The following is a 22,475-nucleotide window of genomic DNA, read 5'->3' on the forward strand; positions in this document are numbered from 1 at the left end:
AACTGAATTGGCTATCTGGGTTATGTGGGGGAAACATTCATCTACTGATTGTCTCAACCAATTGCTAGCCTGGGCTATCTAGAACATTGACGTAAATAGGTTGCTTGGTTTGCTGTGGTTTGCCTTATTTGGACAACCAGTTTTTTCTTTTTCATTTCCTTCAGTTTGAGTATAGAGGAATCCTAGGATTTCTCAGGAAAACAGGGACTCCTAAATTGGTAAGCAGCAAATGATGCCATCAAATGAAATTAAAACTGTGTCTACAACTTGGTCTCCTACCACTGATTGATTGTACAGATGCAGAAGGAAATACAGAATCTTGACACAAGAATGCTTGAACTTATGAATGGGTTAATAAGTATCTGAAAAGCCAAACAGCTTAGGAAGCAACTAAGCAATATGTTTGCAGAATTTATAATTCTAGGGATTAAATCTGAAGATGTCTAGATTGGCAGCCTGGGTGGTCCCATGCTCAAACTGAGACTAGATGACCAGGAGGGGGCGATGTTGTAAAAGGTACCAAAGGACTACTTGGCCATCTTGAGCTTCAGCAAACTCTTCCTGAGAAAGCTGCTCTGTCATTCCTTTGCTTTCTTTTTAATATTTAAAATAGCATTTATTTACTTCAGAGGTAGAAAGTGCGCAGGAGCACACTTCCATTGGCTGGTTCACACCCCAAATGCTGACAATAGTCAGGTTTGCCACATGGGTGACAGGAAGCCAATTGGAGTCATCACTGCTGCCTCCTCCAGTCTGCATCAGCAGGAAGCTGGAACCAGGATGCAGAGTAAGGTATGAAACCCACGCCCTTCACTGCAGGATGAGAGCATCCGCATAGCTAGTTAAATAGCTGCCTCTATTCTGCTACTTGCAAAGATGCCTGCTTCAACTCATGTAGTCACTTCACATTTTCAAGGAGACTTCACAATCACCTCTCTTTACATTTTTCACCCTTCTCCCCACAAAGTGAAACGCATGCTATACAGAGCTTGTGGGAGCTACTTAACATGGCTTTGTTTTGGTATTTTGTTTTTTCTTTATTTTATAATCATGTTCCCAGGGCAAAGAGTGTCTCATGCATCTTTCTATTGAAACAGCTAATACATCACATATGTAGAAAGGCACACAATTATTATTCCAAAGAGGTTTGTTGAACAAAAGCAGAATCTGAAATTTTATAAAGACACGAATCTTCTGAAATTGACTTTTTCATGTTTTACTTACATATTTAGTCATTTAATATTAAAATAAAATGTAGACATGGAATACCTAAAGAAATCCAAGAAAAGAGAATAAAGGCTAAACAAATTACCATGTAATTAGGAAACCCATACATTTGCTATGAGACAAATAGATAAATTTTGCAAATAGGAAAACAGTTGTATTTGGATGGTCAGTATTTTATGATAAGGGATGATTCTTACTAATATTGCTGTTTTTATTATTATTTTCAAGCTCAGGAGCATCTTTTTAAAAATTATTTTACCTCTTTTATTATTATCATTTTATGATATAGGTCCATATGCCTGGGATTTCCCTTGCCCCATGCCCACTGAGTTCCCCTGTATTACTACTAAAGTATAGTTCTTCATAAACAGTCATTATGTCCATCATTGCGAGCACGGACAATAGAATCCTGAAGTCAAGATATAGTTAACAGTTTCATTGGGAGTCCATCTTTGATCTGGAAATAGAGATGTGTACTGCATTGTATCCTAGCATCTGGATATGACAGTCTCCATTACAGAGTTACTGTATATCCCCTTAAATGAAAGGCCGTAAAATAAAACCAACATGAAGAAAAAAAAGAAATTAATAACACCATAAAGTTAAATAACATGCTACTGAATGACTACTCTGTAGTTGAAGAAAAGAAAATTAAGAGCTTTCATACAGAAAATGATGCTGTAGTATGATCCATGAGTCTGTGAAGAATTTAAAAAGAAAGTGTTTTGAAGAGGTCAAAAACAAAAACAAAAACATCAAAATCCATAAAATGTAGTTTCCTAGTTTCTGCTGATCTTTATGGTAAGATGTCTCCTGTAAGTAACAAATAGAAGGTTTTTTTTGGTGGGGGTGGTCCAATTTACTGCTCATCTATACATTTGATTGATGAGTTTAAGCCATTTACATTGAGGGTTAATAAGAATGGGTGGTGATTTGGTACTGTCGTTTTAGTAATGGGTTGATCCTTGCTTTAGCCTTTGTTGTCATTTTACTGGGATGTTCTTCCCGTTTGCCTTTGGTTTTGGTGGGCATTATCCCTCTTCTCTGCAAAGAGAACGTCTTCAAGTTTCATTTGTAGGGCAGGTTTAGAAGAGCAACTTCTTTTAGCTTTTCTTTACTCTGGAAGAATTTTATTTCATTTTCAAAGACAAAGGAAAGGTTTCACTGGGTACATTATCCTAGGCCGACACTTTTTTTCTTTTGGAATCTAGAATATGTCACTCCATTCTCTTCTGGCCTGTAGAGTTTCCTGTAAGAGGTCTCCTGTGAGTTTAATTGGCATTCCTTTCTTTGTCAATTGATTTTTTTTCATGTGCACATTTAAGGATCTTTTCCTTATTTTCCATTGAAGAGCGCTTGATGATCATGTGTCTTGGTGAAGATTGCTTTTGGTTGATCAACCCTGTTGGGAGTTCTGTGCCCCTCCTGGATGTTGTTTCCCAATTCTTTCTCTAGATTAGGGAAAATTTCCCTTATTATTTCATTAAATATATTTGTAAATCTAGCTCCTCTTCTGCACATTATGAGACTCCTATAACTCTGAAGTTAGGCCTTTTAATAGTGTCTTTCAATTCCTGAACACTTTTTTTTTAAGCCTGATCCAGCTATGCTTTCAGCTGCTTTGATTCAACAATGTATTATTGACTAGGTAGCAGGATGATAAATTTTAAACTTTAAAAGTTTCCTCTTTTATAAAAAAATATGCATTCCTAATTGGTAGGATGCTGAAGTAAATATTTCACTCTAAGTAGTTAACTGCTTTTTCTTAAATAATCTAGTTTCAGAGAAGATCAAGAAAGTGTTTGATCTATGTAAATGTCATTAGGCACCTGCTAATATGGTACCTGACCATTTAAGAGTTTATGTTAGGGGTGATTGGCATTTGGCCTAGCCTTCTACATTTGACTACATGGGTTGGAGTTCTGACTTTGCTCCCAAATCCAGCTTCCAGCCACAACTCATCACCAAGGTGAGAGACCCAGATTGAGTTCTTGTCTCTGGCTTTGGCACCAGCTGGTACATATGGATGTTGCTGGCATTTGTTGGGAAGTGAACTTTTGGATGGGAGCTCTTTGTGTCTCTCTCTTTGTTACTCTGCTTTTCAGATAAATGAATCTCAAAAATGACAGAGAATTTGTTATGGGATCAGGAGGTATATTGTGAAAACTGTTGACAATGATTAGAATCTAAGCTGTCAAGGATCTCTGGAAACCAAGAGTTCTTAATTACCCTAGAGTTCACTATACACAAAATGTTTTTCCAGTTAATGAGTAAAGAATGAGAGCTAACCACAGGAGGAACCTATGAAGGACCTTAGATAACATTAAGGATGTGGTTACTCTTAGAACCATGGGACTGGGACCTTGGTGTAGGGGGCTAAACCTCCACCTGTGGCACTGGCATTCCATATTGCCCACTTTTGATCCATCTGCCTACTAGTGCACTGGTGAGAGTAGTGGAGAATGGCCCAAATGTTTGTACTCCTGTACCCAGAAGCAGCCCCTGGTTCCTGGCTTTGGACAGGTCCACATCCCACCATTGTGGCCATTTGGGGATTGAAGCAGCAGATGGAAGACCATTCATTCCCTCTGTCTCTCCTCTCTCTCTGTAACTCTGCCTTTCAAATGAAAATGAATAAATAATAATAATAAAAAAAAACTCTTAAAAAAGGAAACAGAAGCAAAGTGTAGCCCTTGAAATTTGTGAATAAATGGTATTTACAGGGCACTCGTGACAGCTTCCACTTAGTTAAAAGTAACACTTTCTCTGATTCCAAGAATGATGGCTACATGATTCACACAGCTTGCAGAGAAATGGAAATTAAAGGTACGTTTATATGGTTGCAAAAAGATGACATGTATGCATTCAAAAAAGTTCATGGAAAATTAATATTATAAAAACTATGAATATGATTCAAAAGAACTTGCATGCAAATAAACTACTATTTTTGAATTCCATTATCCATGATTTCTTTCTGAAATGCTAAATACATATAATTGGTAAGTTAGGATTTAACTCATTTTCACAGCATTGGAACCTGTCCAAACCTTACATGGTGGTGCATCTGTGGAAAGATGGTTTAATGAAGTCCACCTTGCATTTGAAAAATGAGAACAAAAGGAGAAAGCTATAGACGGTGTTTGGAGGGGGGTGGCAGTAGAATAAACCAACTTACACCTTTCTTGACTCGGGATTTGTTAAAGGGATACTTTAGCTTGTTCATTTTCTAGAAGGCAAGGAAGATTTCAAGAAGAATTATCTTGGGCTAGGCCACAGTATGTCATGCATCTCAAAAATTAACGATTTTCCCCTCTTCTATCTATTGGAGATATTTCCCAGAGAAACATGTCTAGCTTTTCATTGTCATTCTGATGACAACACAGTCTTGTTTTAAAATAAATTTCCTTCGCAAATTGTAGCCAGTTTTTATAAAGCAAAGTCTTAACAAGCAATGTGGACATTGTGAGTAAGGTCTATGTAGCAAATCTTCTCTAAAAACTTGTTTCTGTTATCCCTGTTTTATTTACTTGGAAAATTCAAGAAAAGAGAAATCGTAATAGGCAAATAGGACTGGGACACTGCATTGAAATTTTAGAGACTTCTACAAGCAAAATGTTGTAGAAGAAAGTCTTGTTTTTACATTTCAAACTTAGTCATGGGTGGAATATTGAACTGAAAAGACAAAGACAAAGCTAAACTAAAACTAATGTATAATGGGAAAACCAAATATGGATATTTGTACACATTGAGATCTGTTTAGGTTCACAGCTAGCACAGCAATTGTTGAATATGGTATCATCAGTAGGACTAATGAGAGAGAGAATAATGGAATTTTCTAGAAGTGAACTTGCAATGGTTAAGATAAGAGATGTGCTTTGAATCTAACTCGTTCAGTTTTCCTTTCCATTTTATTCTATTAATTAATACTATTTATTCTATTAATAAATTTTCAACTGAGCCTCATTTTCAACTGAGCCTGATACTTCCAGAATCTTTGGAAATCACATCTCTGGAAACTCTTTGCATGGTAAACTTCAGAAAAAGTCAGGATTTTTACTGTCTTCTAACTACCATCAAGTTCAGTTTTTGTTATCTCAGTGTCAACCTTAAAAGACAGAGGTGAATAGCTTATAACGTGTCATGCTAGTGGCATAATAGAGAAAACATGATTGTGGAACTCTGCTGAGTGCACTATCCATCTTGCTGTCAACACCTTGCACTTATGCTCAGCTTGTTAACTTCTTGTTTTCTATTTCCTTTCTAAACAAAGTGGTCAAAACCTATAAGTGACCCAAGGTTTTACTTTAATTTTCAGGGTAGTAAAACAATTTACATCATTTATACATTAAAGTAAAAAACCAGTAGGCACTTTTATATTCTGCATAGATGTGAAGTCTGAGAAAAACACTTATCTGAAATACTATGAACAAAGTGATTCTGGTCAGCATTTGTCCTGGTTACCCTCTGTGCATCGTGCATGCTTCACATGCTTAATCACTGTCCCCAGCTACCAGTCATGTCAGGCCTTTGAGTTCAAAGGTCAAATCATTTTTTTTGGAATATGAGGAATGAGCCTCACTATGGGAGGATTCGCTAGAGAACTTATCCAATTCCATTCTTCCTCTTTGCCAGCTTTCTGTTCATTAATATTGGCAGCTATTACAGAAATCCATTGCCCTGTTTGCTGGGCTCAATGCAGAGTGATAGAAATGAGAAGGCACTGCTGTATATACTTCTGGCATGACTTCCTAAATTATTTTCAAAGAAAGTGATTAGTTTGTCCTACAACAGTCATAGTAACTATTTCCCTGAACTATCACCAGAACCAAGTAGGCTATCTAGACTACCACCTTATTTCTTGTATAGAGTTGTTTGATCATGTTGAGTGTTATCTGCCAGTATTCTGAATGTCCAGAGCACTCATCACACCAGGACCAAAGTGTAATGTCCTAGCTCTTTGAAGGACTGTTCCAGGCTGGCTAAAAGCTTGTGTCTGAGGACTGCCAGCAAAGAGTTTTTGCTTGTTTCCACTCCATATCAAAGATTTTAGGGCTTGGTACAATAGCTTAGCAGTTAAGGTCCTTGCCTTGAATGCACTGGGATCCCATATGGACGCCGGTTCTAATCCTGGCAGCTCCACTTCCCATCCAGCTTCCTGCTTGTGGCCTGGGAAAGCAGTTGAGGATGGCCCAAAGCCTTGGGATCCTGCAACCACATGGGGGACCCAGAAAGAAGTTCCAGGCTCTTGGCTTCGGATTGGCGCAGTACTGGCCATTGAGGCCACTTGGGGAATGAACCATCGGACGGAAAATCTTCATCTCTGTCTCCTCCTCTCTATACATCTGCCTTTCCAATAAAAATTAATAAATTTAAAAAAAAGATTTTAAATTATTTTGGGAGTTCCTTGCAAGGTGTTCTTGGGAATAGTGCTTCCCATGCAGCTTAAGTCAAGGTTGGTCCTCAGCTCTCTGTAGGCTGCATCTGGTTTTAGATGTTATTTCTCCCATGAACTGTTGCTGTCTTGCTGTAGCAATGATTCTCCAAATACATCCAAATTTTAGAGTCACTTCATCATCTGTAACCTGGAGGTTACATGGTCTTTCTGCCATAGTTTATCAAAAATGAATATCATAAGGTGTTTTGGTCACATAAGGACCTGATAGAGAGAGGAACTCAGAACAGTAATGAACAATGCAAAGCTTGAAATCCCAGCTCTTGCTTCCTATTCAGATTAAGGATGTCTTTCACAGATGCATAAACAGAAAATGAGAAACAACATTATTATTATTATTATTATTATTACTATTATAACATAATGATTTACATAGAAATGGAATGGTCCAGAAGACAATGCATTTTTTTCCCTAAGTATTACTCAAAAAAAAAAAAAAAACCTAAGGAGAAAGACGCTTCTGTGTAAAAAAAAAATCTTGTTAGTAACAATTGTATAAATGGTGTCATCTAGGTAAAATCACATTTGCTGATGTGGTCCCAGCAGCTGGGACATGAATCAGCATCCATATGGGATCATAACACTTGAAGGGGGGAGGATTAGCCAAAGGAGCCACTGTGCCCGGCCCTCTTCAAAGCCTTTAAAGGCTAAATAATAATTACATCTGAAATAATCCTCAATTGTTTTTTTCTAGCTCTTGAGATGTTTATGTTCATCCATTTGAAAGGCAGAGTGACACACACACAAACACACAACCACACATACTCACTCACACGAGGAACTGAGAAAGGGAAAAACCTTTCTTCTATCTCTGGATTCATTTCTCAAATGCTTACAGCATCTAGGTTTGGCCAAGGCTGCAGCCTGGAACTCTATCTGGCTGTCCCTTAAGGATGGCAGGGGCCAAACACTGGAGTCATATCATTTGCTGCCTCCCAGGAAGCATTGATAGTTAACTGGATCAGAAGCAAACTGCTAGGACTGAAACCAGGTACTCTAAGATGGGAGGCTGGTGTCTGAAGTCACAATTTAAGATGCCTGACCTCCTAAATTTTATTGTCTTTCTAAAATGTAGCTTTAAAATATGATTTTTTAAACATGGGAAACAATGTTCTAAAATAATCATTTGGAATACAGTATAACCATTTAAAACGTAGTTCCTTCAAATACTGCATGTGACATGTGAAGTGTAACTTCTTTTCTCCTTTCTTAGATAAAGCAAAGGATTTATTCACCACCATTAAGTATCCTTGATATAGGTTGTTGAGATGATTCCATTCAGGTGGAACAAAAATTGGTTGGATAACTTGAGAAACATAGATGGTGATATGAACATATCTGAAATATTTTAAGTAAAAGCATAAGCGTGCATTTATCACTAATAACCTTTTCAAACAGAGTCCTTTGAAATATGCATCATTGCATTTCATTGGCATCCTCTGTCCCCAGCTTGATTAAAACATATCCATAAAATGAATTCTTCAACATTCACTTTGCTGTTCCTTCCAGAGGCATGAAAATATGAACAACTGGGCCTGGTGCAGTAGCCTAATGGCTAAAGTCCTTGCCTTGCATGTGCTGGGATCCCATGTGGGTGCCAGTTTGTGTCCCAGATGTTCTACTTCTCATCCAGACCCCTGCTTGTGACCTGGGAAAGCAGCTGAGGACGGCCCAAAACTTTGGGACCCTGCACCTAAGTGAAAGACTGGAAAGAAGCTCCTGGTTCCTAGTTTTGGATTGGTTCAACTCTGGCTATTGTGGCCATTTGGGGAATGAACCAGTTAATCAAAGTTTCTCCTTTGCTTTGTAGATCTAACTTTCTAAAAAAAAAAGCCTTAATTAAAAAAAAATATGAACAACTGAAGTCCAAATTTCTTAGAAAGTTTCACTACTTTTTTCCCTAATTGCTTACAGGCCTCATTCGTTTGTGGTGATTTTATTTTTAAAAGAAATTTGCTATCAATGCATGTTTCTAAGAGCGATAATAATTCATTTCAGTTTTCATGGAAACAACTCTTTATCTTTGGCCTATTTCATTGGTTATTCAAAACATTCATGGGAAAAGTATACTACAAAAGTATATACATGAATTCTAAACTTCTGTACCAAAATAAACTCACCTTTCCATTTCATTTTTCCATGAACGTTTAAAGTTTCCTCATCTTAACTTAAAAATACAATACAAACGTAGGTGGGGTGAAATAGTCTGGGACCTTCTGCTGCAGCCGTCCCTCCCCCTGTCCTGCTGGGCTGGGGTGGCTGCTGGGAGCCTAGTCTGAATAAACCGCCTTTATGCATTTGCATTGAAAACAAAAATGTTCTGGGAAACACAGCTGACTGTGGCAGTATACAGATTATCCTGTGGGGGACGTAATTTTCAGAGCACACTGTCACCTGGGCAGTTGGCTTATGGTGAGCTCAGTGAGCCTGGCTGCTGAAGTGTCAAGGAGCTGGCCAGCTGGTGAGTTATTAAAGTGGAAGAATACCAAGTGAGCTCCTGCTGTGGTTAAAATGTAGACTTTGCTGTGATCTAGCTATGGAAAGAGAACAAGACAGGAATTTCTTGACATTCAAACCTAAGTGGCTCAAGATGCTAGCAAGTTTGGGATTTTACACGAAGTCACAGGATATCTCAGTCTCCACACAACTCCAAGTAGAGAGCCGTCATCAGGCTGAGTTTCATAACGTCACTTTGATTTCCATTGCTTTCTTTCCTCCAATGCCACAAAATGCCACAGAGTTAAAAAATAATACCTGAGTGAGATTAAAGTGCCACACAATAATTTGTTAGCTTGTTCTATTTAGCAAATAATGCTTCAGGACTCTTTTGGGGTATGTTTAAATTAGCACCAGAAAAGATTTGAATGGTCTTGCATTGTTCTCTTCCCAATGGCACACCCTAATGAACAGGGCTGACGGTGAACTGAACATCTCCCTTTTTCTCTCTGCACCTTGCTTGCTTTCTTTCGGGAATATAAAAAGGAATTCTTCTGATCTAAAAATTTCTGTTATTAAAGCAACATGGGTGTGACGATATCATCTGAAGGAAAGAAGAGTAAAATGGAATCGTTTTGCATTAAAAGCAGGAGACAGAGCGAACGAAACAGGATTAAGAAGAAAACTGGATATTGTTAGTAGGCAAATAGTAGCACTTTCTAGCATCTAATTATGGAAGAGTATTTTTATTGAAGAAGTTGCTTTCTTCTATCTCTGCCCTTTCTACTAAAGAGTAGGAATTTCTAATACAATTTCTCACTTTCTATTCCTCTGTATTCATATACAAAAGCACATTTATGTCAATAGTTACAAAAGCCAGTCACACAAATAGAATCATTCAGATATTTTGATTTCAGGCACGTTATTTTTGTTTTATTTGTTTTAGATTATCAAGTCCTGGAAAACAGTTTACAAAGCCAAATACAATATATTTAAATGCAATATTTGAAGCCAGGTGCAGAAAGACAAACACTTCATGATCTCAGACCAATGTGGAATTTAGAAACGCTGATCTCATGAAAGCTGGGATTAGAATAGCAGTTGCCTGAAGGAGGAGACAGGAAATGGGTAGAAGTTGAATAATGGGTACAAAGCCACAGTTTGATGAAATAAGTTCTAGTGCTCTACTGCATAGGTAGGGTGAATATAACTCACTGTAATGTTCTGTATTATGCTGAATGCTCGTTACAGAAGAGAAGATGTTAAATGTACTCATCATAGAGGAAACTGGTGGGGATACGAATCACCCTAATGTAATCATTATCCACTATATAAATGATTTAAAATACCCACATCGTGAGTGGATGTTTCATGCAGCAATTAATTCCTCATTTGGGATAATTTATACCCTAAATTGGCATCAGTGTATATGAGTCCAAACTCTGCTTCTGATTCAGCTTTCTGCCAAGGCACCTCCTTGTAAGCCATATGTAATAGTTTAATTTGTGGGGTCCCTGTTGCCCATGTGGGAGATCCACACTGAGTTTGAGGCTTCTGGCTTCTTCTTGGCCTAACTCTGATTGCAGAGAACATTTGGAGTATAAGCCAGCATGTGCAATCTCTCTATATCTCTTTCTCTACTGTTAACTAAACCTAAAAAAAGACTTCTAATTATAAGCATTATATGCCCCCAAATGTCTAATTAAAAAAAACACTGCATCTTCCAAATGTGTCAATTTTATGTATGCAATTTAGAATGCCAATTTAGAATACGGGTAGCAATTGTGATCTATAATTATTGGTAATGTGCTGTAGATAAATCCCCTCCTTTCTATAGTTTTTACTCTCCTCATCTATGAAGTAGTAAAAACAAGATACCCTTACAGAATTGTGGTGAAGATTTATGAGCACATGTTTTTAAAAATTATCTGAGACCTAGGAGGAATGGTGAGCATGTTCCCAAGATTCTGCTCAAGTGGTTTTGATACTACCAAAATGCTGTCAATCTTGCCGACCCAAGTGTGAGGAAATCCTTTCAATGTCCATTAACTGCATAGTCCACCTTAGGTTCTTCATTTGTGCGGATATTTGCTGTCAACACTTGGCTGGGGTAGTTGATGAATCTGTTTTGCCTTTCTTCCTCTGCTACAGTACCAGATGTCCTCTGCAGGCCCCAGTGGACTGCCATATCCTCCATGTGCAGCTAGGCATGTCATCCACTGTTCTTAGCCACCGAGGGGGCCCAGTTCTGATACATGAACTCCACGGTCAGACCACAGTGCCTGTGAATCTCCCCATGGTTCGAGTTCCGAGTCCACTGGTTCAGTTGGCGGCATCTCCAAAGAAACCTCCTTTGAAGTGATCCCAGACGTGGCTTTTGTGTGCTGTTGTCAATGCAGGGCCTGGTTCAGTCCATCAGCCTATGCACACACTTGTAGTTGCAGTTGCTGCCCCTAGCCCTATCTGTTACACAGGCCAATCATTACAGTCACTCAGCCCAACACTTCGTACCACACATTTGGCCCTGACATACTCTCAGTGGGAACGAGTCAGCGTGATCCCCAATAAGGCCCACCAGGCCCACCCCCAGCACTGGTTCCTGTACTTGCCAGTATGTGCCACAAACTACTCCTGTCTGTTCCATATCCCATTCAGCTTTCGAATATGTTAATGGGAACAGAGGATGGGCAGTGTTAGGCTGGATCATGAAACTAACCAGAATGTGACAGAACCAGGTCCAGGAGCCGACACCCATTACACTTGCCTAGCCAAACCTGGTTCATACCCATATACAGCTATCACATGGATTAGTGGTAGGTGAGACCTAGCCCAACCAGTCCTATACCCACCCTGGCTTTCACAAGCACCAGTGGGTGCTGCAGACATGCCCAGCTTGGCACATCCCAGACCCAGTGAACACCAAGCTGAAGGGCACTGCAGTCATGTCCAGCCCAGATCACCATCCCAGCTCTCGTGCTCATCAGTGGGAACCACAACCCAACCCGAGTCTCCTCTTAGCTCCCCAACCAGGCCTGTTCCCAAACACAGATCTCACATGTGCCAGTGGTTGCTCTTACTCAGCTCAGCATAGCCCATCTTGTCTTTGCCATCAGATGCTGCACCTGGTTTGTCCTGGTCTGCCCCCAGTTCCATCTCTTGCTGGTGAGTCCTGCAGCCTAGCCCTACCCAGTCTATTCCCATCCCTGGCAGATGCAAGAGATTAGCCCGGTATGACTGTACTAAATCCTGATGCCTGCATGTGCCAGTGGGCTAAGGTTGGCTCAGCCATGCCCAGTCCACTGCCCTCCCCCAGAACCAACTCACACACTTGCTGATAGGTAGAGCTACCTTCACCCAAGACTGAATCACAGGTTTACCAGTGAGAGCTACTTTCCACCAGGGGAGTTTCTCAAGTTCCCTTACCAGGCCCACCCCCAGATTTGGGTCCAAAATGTGCCAGCGGATGGCAGGCCCCCGGCTGGCATATTGCACCTTCCATCCCGGCCTTTGTACAAGCTGGTGGATGTTGTGGCTCCGCCTGCCTCACACCCTATATTTGGGGTACAGCTGTGGATACTGCAACATGGACATTCCTAGCCTGTTCCTAACCTCAACACATATGAGTGTCAGAGGGTTCCATGGTCACACATAGCTCTGCCTGTCTTCACCCCCAGCTCTTGAGGAAACCAAAGGACTGCAGTTTCACAGAGGTGAGCCCATATATCCCCCACAGAATTTACCACCAGACCTGGTCCTCTCATGTGCTGGTTAGTGTCATGGCCCAGTCAAATATGACCTGTCCCCTGTTCTGACACTCACTGGTAGATACTATGATCTAGCATGCCAGGCAGGCCCCCAGACCTAGCTTTAGTGTGCATCAGTAAGTGGTAGTTGGGAGTGATCTGTGCTAACTAGTCCAGCTCAGGTCTTCCACACGTGCACTGGCACATTAGTCTGACCCATAAAATTCCTCTAGCAACCCTCCTTCAAACTGCTTGATCTCAGCCCCCTTACTTATCTGTAAGTATGATGATCTTATCAACAGAAGTCCCTCAGAAGTCATTCTTACTTGGTACTCCCTCCGCAGTCCTTCTTCCCACACATTCCTTTGCCTCTTTCCCTGATCAATCCACAGTTCCTGTGTCCGGTGAATGCATGGGTTCCCCAGCCAAACCTTCCCGAAACCCAGTATTCTAGTGCAGTGGTGTGCTGGCCAGACCTTTCCCAAGGCCAGTGCACTAGCACACCAAGCCAGCATGCTATCCTAGAGCTCTCCTATCTCTCTAACCCTATCCCCACCCTGCTCGGGAACCAAGCACATTGGGAAATCCCCAGGCTTGCTCCGCCTGCTTGGATGTGAGTCTTCAGATCCCCTCATTCACTCACTGACACCATCTCCCAGACCCCTTGAAAGCCTGCACCTCCAGATACCCTTGGTGCAATAGTGGGGTGCACCACCTCACTTGTAGAAATTGTTTTATGAGTGCATCAAAGAATTGTTTTCTGATGCTATTAGCAGATCTTCATTCACTGGGAAGACTTCATTTTGGTTCTGTGTATCAACCACCTATTAATGATATAGTTTTTTCCTTCAGTCTAACGTGATATAGAGAGTTGCATCATTACTGAGTTCAGTTCAGTGTAATGTATTTTGTGGGCACCTCCAAGTACATAGGTACTGTACTGCAAGATAGTATGCTGGGGAATGGTTGGTCAGGCCTCCAACATTGTTAAACGGGTGGGCACTTCTGTGGACAGTATTATCCAAAACAAGTTACTGACTCAGCTCTTCATTTCATTTTTTGACAGGTACAATTTTGTTTTGGAGGGAAAATATCCATATTCTCCTCTGGGCAGAACCATGACAAAGCAAATGAAACTACAATGAATCATGGGAGGAAGCCTGCCCTGAGAGGTCTCCCACTTTAAATAGAAGCAAAGAACAGCAATGTCAACCTGGGACAATGTTTGAATGTGGGTATGGTACCCATGCACTTATGTTGCATCATAGTTGATTACAGTAACCTGAATAAGTCAGAAAAAGAAAGAAAAGGGGCTATTTTCTAAATATAAAAATGTTAAACTAGAAAGGAAAAGGCACCAGCTCTACTGTCAGTGTCTCTTCCTCTCTGAGACTTTTGTTTAAGAAGTAGTAGGGATATGTTAGAATTAAAGCATTAAAGAATGGGTGATGATTGCTCCCTCATTCTTAGAGGGGTTGGGAAACGAATGATATTAGCTTGGTTTGAAAACTATAGAACAGAAAATATTTTTAGCATAATAAATCATTTAAATCCATTCAAAAAATAGATCCATAGAAAGCACAAACAGATGGAAGCCCATGTGCTGTTTTGTAACATGTCCAGGGCTTTAAAACTGGATAAACACAGAAACCCTGCAGCCACAAATCTGTCCTTTCTCAAACAGAATCCTATGAGATTATTAAAGCTGCTCTAATAAAACATGCACATTAAAAATCCAAGAACCTCTGCCAACATCTTTGCTGGGGCCATATGATAACTGGCCTCAGAGCATGGGCATTAACCCATTTCTTGTTGATGAAAATATGAGTATGTACTTCTAAGATGCCTATTACTGTAACAACCCAAACACTCAGGATATTAGACCAAATAGAAAAATCACATTGAAATTCTGTAAAAAATGAAGTTATTTTCCCAGAGTTTCCATCATATTATCTAAAAGAAGACACTATAATAATTAAAGGTTACAATTATGATTTGATTTTGTGTTCCCTCTAAATAATACTTCAGTTGAATTCCTACATAAGAATTGGTTAGAAACACATGTTTATTTTTAAGATTTGTTCTCCCTTTTTATATTTTACATTATTCCTTATGTTAGCCCTTTTCTTTTTATATATGGCTGTAATTAAAATGATATTTTGTTGAAGAAAGAACATTATTTGGAATTGAATGCACAGAACAAAAAGTGAGTTTACCCAGAGGAGAAATAAGGCCTTTCTGAGGCTTGTGTCTCCAGCATAGGCCTAAAATCTGTTTATTTAGTAAGCAGCCATTCACAAACATTTGCTGAATGAACAGTGAATGAGTGAATAAAAGTTAGAGCTTAGGATCTCTTTTCAACTTGAGTCTTGACATATCAACTGCTCTTTACCGATTCATTTATTTTAACATGGATTTTTTCATCACAGCAGTCTATCTCTGTAAGTATTTTAAAAGGTAGATTGGGATTCCTTGCTTAAAACACCTACAACTATGAATATCTGTTTAAATGCTTTAGAAAAGGCAGTTACTCTTACAATGATCATTTATTTTCTTAACCCCCACAAATATTTGCACACTAGATGCAAAGATTTCAGGGGTTTGAATGCCTTCCATTGGGAGGCACTGAAAGAATGGTGAGTTTCAGATTGACACACAGACTACCATGAGGTGGTGAATTATATGATGGGGGATTTAAATAAAAAGTCACTCAGATTGGGGTTGAGTATGAAAAGCAAGACTTTCCAGAGACCTAGAGGATAAAATAACCACATGATAAGGGTAAAGGAATGGTGGTAGAGAGAGCATGGTGTATCCAGAAAGGAGACCCATGGTAGAATGTTTCCACAGCAGATGTGGTCAGAGAGAAAGCAGCACAGGTTCAGCAGAGGCCAGAGCCCAGTGGAGCTGCAAGAGAACCAGATTGTGACTGCAATGTCCAAGGGATCAATTTCTGCTTTTATAAGGAGGACATAGGAGCACAGCAGCAGAGATGTCCTGGGCTGGAAAAGCAACCTTCCCAAGGGCTATCCAGATGGGAATGCCAGGAATTTCTTCAAGACAAAAAGAGATCTGGATTGACAATATCATTAGGTCAACTCACATGACAATGATATATTTAACAGTTTACTGAAGGAAAAAAATCTTGTTTTCAAATTGAGTTCCAGGACACATCCAAACTATTTCCCCCTTTCTATGCTGTTCCTGAGCATCTGGTATGTGTACAGAGAATGAAAGCCAGTTTTACTAGTAGCCAGTCTCCTCTATCATCAACCACTATAAGAAGGTTAATCCCTTTCTGCTAAATCAGGTGATAACTAAATGGAAGCAATTCTTGGATCATCTGATGTAATAGATATTCAAGCCAGAATCCCACTCAATACAGCCCAGAAGTGACCTCAACAGCCAAGGAGTATTTCATGCTGTTTCATCCTGTCCTCACAGCATGCAAGTATAAAACACACATGTCAGAGAACTAAGAAGCAACAGTTCCACGAAGATGCTACGTGACTAAGATGGTTGCTTACCTTTAGCATCATAAGTGGTACAGAAACTGTGAAAGGGGAACAGGCAGGAACATTCATGAAAGATGTGCCTGAGAGCACCTTGGAATTAAATTCTTAGTGCTCAAAGTTATTGATCAGCCAGGTAGTTAATCCCTTGCCAAACAGACTTTTCCCTGCAATGGAGAGGACTTTAAGGAGTCAGTTACTTCACCTCCACCCCCCATTCAGCCTTTTATTTTCTTTATAAAGAAAAATTCTCCAAAGAAAGATTTAGCATCTTTGGTAACCTAGATACACAATCTCAGGAAATATCTAAATTAATCCCTCATGCTGCACTTTAAACCTATTTCCTTTTATTCTTTCTTCAGTGAAGTAAAGGAACAGCTGTCCACAGCCCTTGTCATATGTTTTCAAAGTATTCTTATCACACCTTAGCCTTCTTTCTGCAAGAACATTTCTCCTCCCATCCTTTATTACTTCTAGATACAAACAGTTTTACTGTACCTCACTTCTGTTAGAAGGAGAATTTCCCAACATGTAAGCCTGTTACCTTCCCAAGACTTTTGCTCCCTGGAATCCAGCTTGGTATAGTTGGCAGTCTGTAATTCCTACTTCCTTTATCCTTTTCATATATGTGCTAGAATTAGATTTTTCCTGCATCAGCTCTGACTGAGGTATCCATATGTTAGGTAATGGATACAACAGTAATTGTGTAATGGTTATGGCAGTTACATTTCCCAAGAAAATCCATGATGCTAGGATGCAGAGTGACTTTAAAGGAACAATAACTTTTTTCTTTCTAACCTGATGTAAGAACAAAAATTAAAATCCTGAGAAGTAAACACAGGAAAAATTATTTCTTCCTGGTTGTGACACCAAAAGTAGAGTCAGCACAAGAAAAACATGTATTTTTGGGTTTATCAAATTAATTTTTTGCATGTCAAAGAACACTATTAATAGAGTGAATATACATACTGTAGAATGGGAGAAAACACAGGCAAATCATACATCAGATAGGACTATCTTCCAAAACAGATGATGAATCCTAAACTCCACAATTAACAAAAAAAATCCAACTAAATACAAGCAATGAATATGTGTTTATTGGCCATTTGCACATCATTAGTCATCAGGAAAATGCTAATCAAAATCCAAATGAGATGCAACTTCATACTCATTACAATGGTTTCTATACAAATTTAAAAAAAGAGAAAGTAACAAGTAATGGGGGCATGTAGAAAAAGCTGAACTCCTTGTGCTGTTAGTAGGAATATAAAAGTGCATTCACAGTAGAAAATGATGTGGCAACTTCTCAGACATTTAAACATGGAATTAGGATGCGGTCCAGCAATTCTACTTGTGGATATCCATGCTTATGCAAATTTCACAAGAGGCAAAAGATGGGAATTAGTTGGATGGCTCAATAGATAACAATAACAATGTGTTATGTAGCATAGATAACAATGCGTCATGTATAATACACAATGCAGTATTATTTCATTTTTAGCAAGATAAGAACTTTGATGCATGTTTTAGCATGAATAAACCTTGAAGACATTAACCTAACTGAAATAATCCAGTTGCATTGGGCAGATACTGCATGAATCCACTTAGATGAAGTCCTTAGAGTAGTTAATCGATACAGACAGAAAGTGGAATGATGGAGGTGGCTGATGGGCAAAGTAGGAGAGATGCTGTTTAGGATGCTTTTGTCCTATAATGGAGTACCTTGGTTCAAGTCCTGTTTCTTCCACTTTCGTTCCAGCTTTCTGCTTGGCAGCCAGCAGATGATAGCCTAAGTACTTGGGTCTCTGCCACTGACATGGGAGAACAGATTGAGTTCTGGGCTCCTGGCATCAGCCTGGCACAACCCTAACTGTTGAGGGTATTTGGGACTGAACCCAAGCCAGGAGCACTCTGTCTGTATCTCTGTTGCTCTTTCAAACATACAGAAAATTAAAAATTAAAAATTAAAATGATAGAACAGTTATTTCCAGAAACTGGTGAGGTGTGAGAAGTTATTGTTTAACATGGAAGAGTTTCATTGTGAGAAAACGAAAGTTTTGGAGCTACATGGTGGTGATGATTGCACAGCATTATGAATATTCTCAAAATCATAGAACTGTACATTTAAAAACAGGTAAAATGACAAAATGCATGCTATATAAATTTGACCGCTGTAACATAAAAAAAGAACCAGGATAGAGAGGGGATTGTGAGAATGGCCTGTGGAAGAATCCTGGCATGGAATCCTTCTCCTGGTGGGCAGTTCTGGTGGTGATGGTTGGAGGGAGAGCTATGGGACACTAAGAGCTTTAACCCTATAATCAATACCATGGGTAGTATATTTTAAGCTGCTGAGACTGAACCTACCCTTGGGTATTCAGACAAGGAACTGACAGTGCCTGTAGGTCAGGCAGGAGAGAGTTGCCGTCAGATTGCCATGCATAGTACCTTCAAAGGCCCTGCCTTAGGAACTAGCAGATCTCAGCAGAAATGGCCTGGAGGACACCACTGGAGGCATGCATGGGAGACCCAGACAGTCTGAGAAGTGACATCCTGGTGACTGCGGGAATCCATGGGACTGCAGCAGCAAAACCCAGCAGGAATCTTCTGAAGAGTCCAACAGCACATGGCACATAAGTCAGTTCTCAAACATCTGCTAAGCCAGGAGGTACAAGGTCAGCAATATAGACCTGCTAGTTCAGATAAGAACAGCCTTATTTCCTTTGCTTCCCACTCCAGACAAAGGCAGAGGGGACTCAGAAGGTAGCCCAGACCAAGCCAAGCAGCGTGAGTAGAGATCTGATATCTGATCAGGTTCCAAGTTTTGATGAACATATTGGGTTGTTAACTCCAATGTCTCAATTAAGGCTGTGTTTGCCACATGAAACTGCTACTGCTGAGCTGGCAGAAAACTATGGGGCCTGAGGAAAGGAGGAGCTTTATGCAGGCTATATCAAGTGCCAGTGGGCAGGGCAGGTAGAAGTGAAGCTGCCTTTTGATCACCAACCAGATGCCATGTTACTGGCGACTTGCTAGGTCTTTGAAGAACTGATGCAGGCTTTCACAGAAAATTGGTAAGAGCCAAAAAGGAAGTCCATGATCCCCAGAATGGCACTTGGGTTTTGCCCTGGTCTTAGCTCTACCACTAATATTGTTTCCTGAGCCAACTGGGATTTCATTGGACCTCTTTGAGCCCATTTCTTCATATGTAAAGTGAAACTAATTACACTATCTGACACCTACACAGTTTTCAGAATTATATAGACAATGACAGTAGTTGTTTAACAAATATGAACTATAATTATTGATATGCATAGAAAAATTAACAGTTTTTTGCTTCTTGAAATTTTTTCCAAAAGAGCATTAGAAATCTCTGAGAACCCAGAGAAAGAAATCTGACAAGGAGCTTGGAAGCAGAGTCTTCAAATAGCAAAGTCTTAATTTAACTTGGGCCACGATTAATTGGGAGAGAGTTTCTCATGAGAAAGTCCTTGGTGGGGCCCATGGTGTGGACAGTGTCTGCGGAGACTGGAGAGGCCGATGTGTTGGCCTCCCCCAGTTGGATTTGCTTCATGAAAGCCTTCACCATGGCAACAGGGAAGCACTCACAGGAACACTGCAGCTGACACTGTGAAAAACATCACCTGTTCTCAAGGTACTTGAGATTGCACAGTATGACTCATGGCGGCTATCTGCTGGGTCATAAATGCTGAACAAACACATGGTATTGAAGAGGTTCCTGAGAGCAGGTTCATGGAAGCAGAGATGAGGGATTTGCAAAACAACCTTTAAAGAACACAAGGGAGTGCCCATTAATTCAACAAAGCCTCCTTCCCTGTATCTTAGGAGCAAGGGAAGACTGGGTGCTAGCAAAGCAGTGGTGATCTGTGTGGACAGGTGCTTTTTTCTCCACTAGCGGCTGGCACTGCAGTGGGTAGGGAGGATGGTGTAGAGGGTCACAGAAGAGACAGATTATACCATGAATTCTTGTCGCCACCGCCCAGCAGTGGTGACACTAAAACGACGAGGTACACACTTGAGGGTTTGGGAAAAGCTGGACCCACAACCGGACCCTCACTGCCAAAATCGGTCATCTTTAAACCCTTTCCTCTGCCGCTTTTACAGCCCTCTTTCTGCCACCATTCTTCCCATATTTCTGCTGCATTTCTCTGTTCTTGTCCCCGTCTCTCCGTACTGATTTTGTCTGGATCCCTCTTTTCCAGGTTACACCTAGCTTTTCCACCCAAAGATCTGAACCCTTCCTCCCCTCTCTGCTGCCCTGTTCTTCCCATTCTGTCCATCGTTCTTTCCCCAGTCTTTCTCTTCGTTGCCCCCCAGTCTTCTTCCTCCTCATCCTTGTTGTCGTCATCTGTCGTATGTCCATTGTTGTCCGCCTAGCTTTTACCGGCTACTTTTATATCGTTCTCCACCAATCACTTCTCCCTGTGGGTCCACTTGGTGCTATCTGATAGGCCAGTAGCAATGACATAATCGCAGCGGGGGCATTAGCCTATCCCTGTGACTTCCTGTTTATCTGCTGGTGAGACCAACTCTGCCTCCTGGCCTTGGGCCAGCCGCCATCTTGCAACGGCCCCTCCCAAATCCCAGGAGCAGCTTTAACCCCCGCTCCCCACAAATTCTTGCAAAGTGACAGCTGCTGTCAGGGGCAGTCTCTGAGTGGTCAGGAAAATGACCTAGGAAAGAGCAAGGTCCTTGGAGGATCCAGCAAAGAAGATTCCAGCCAAATAGCAAGGTCAGAGGTCCGGGGACTAAAACGTCTGAGTGTGGAGAATGCCAACTCTGTCTGGATTTTACCTTACATTTGGTGGGAAATCATTTAAGAGTTTCCAACAGAGATGTGATGTATCTGATTTATAGCAATTGAACAAAGATCATTATGATCTCAGTTGGAGATTAAACTTGGTAGGAGACAGGGAGCAGAGAGGCTTGAGGAAACAGGTGTCCAAATGATAAACTATGCTGCCTGGATTCAGGTGGTAGTAAAGGTGGAAAGAATGCGGACTGAGCTAGCTTCTTTCCAAGCAGGATAAACTTCTCAGGAAATACAGCTTGGAGCACTAGGTGCTGCTGTTTTCCACTCAGGCACGTCCATGTCATGTCCCTGCGACTAGATTTTCACAATATTCAACACACAGAAGTTGAACACTTGCTAGGTGTGGCCTTGATCCTTCACACTAAGGTACCAGAAGGGAAGGCACACAAAACAAATTGAAATTTGAAACAAATTGAACAAATGAATTGAAACAAATTCATCAGCAGCCACATAGAGTAGAAAGGTACCACAAAGGGCAAAGTACCCATCTTATTGAATGAGAACACACAGCTGATGCCTGAACAAAAACTTTTTAAAGTGACTGAGGAGCCATTGAAGGGTTTCAAGCAGAATGGTGAAATATTCAGGTTGGTAAATAGCAAAAATAGTGGACACTAGTTAGAAGGTGGGGACTGTGGTACAAGATGAGATAGATGCTGGTGGTCAAGGTGGGGGGTGGCAATGGAGGGAAGGGAACTGATTGGAATACACAGTGAGGAGGTAGAAACCATTAGACTTCCAAGCTGACTGACATGTATGGTGGGGAAGGGGTTAAAAGAAGTAGGGAATGGATGACTGGAAGATCTTTTTGGTCCCCAGTCTTTGCCCTCCTTGCCTTTTTTCCACTTTCTTGTAAAGAAATTGACTAAGCTATCTTTCCTTTTTTATCTGTACTTGCTTACAGAAGGAAAACTGGATGATTCTCCTCCTCATGAACTGCTCTCCATTTTGTTTTCCAAATTGTGTGTAATTCACAGCAGAAACCGAGGTTCACAGAACAAGGGTCAACCAAGGCCATCTGGATCTAAGGGGCTGCAGCTGGAATTTGAACTTAGGTCTTTATACCTGAATGACGTTTTCTCAACCCATCCCATCCTCTCTAAAAGTTGCACAGGTCTTCTTTGATCGAGTGTTAAAATATTAAAAGAACACTACCAGAGTAATGGTTAGACATAATAATAAATTCCATATATTTAATAGTTTAAAAAGTATATCAGTACTTTCCACACAGCCCAGTATAATCAGCACCCTTCCTAGGCACAAAAGGGGCT

The 22,475-nt window shown here is 40.5% G+C and overlaps 1 protein-coding gene across 1 annotated transcript in view; it reads right to left on the bottom strand.

Annotated features, from left to right (window-relative positions):
* The window catches only part of KCNB2 (potassium voltage-gated channel subfamily B member 2), a 379,889-nt gene that overhangs the window by 84,755 nt on the left and 272,659 nt on the right, over positions 1 to 22,475 (bottom strand). The window lies entirely within an intron of this gene.

The sequence above is a fragment of the Ochotona curzoniae genome, unplaced genomic scaffold (genome assembly GCF_017591425.1).
Source record: "Ochotona curzoniae isolate NIBS_2020 unplaced genomic scaffold, NIBS_Ocur_1.0 contig_1071, whole genome shotgun sequence".
NCBI classification, from domain to species: domain Eukaryota; kingdom Metazoa; phylum Chordata; class Mammalia; order Lagomorpha; family Ochotonidae; genus Ochotona; species Ochotona curzoniae.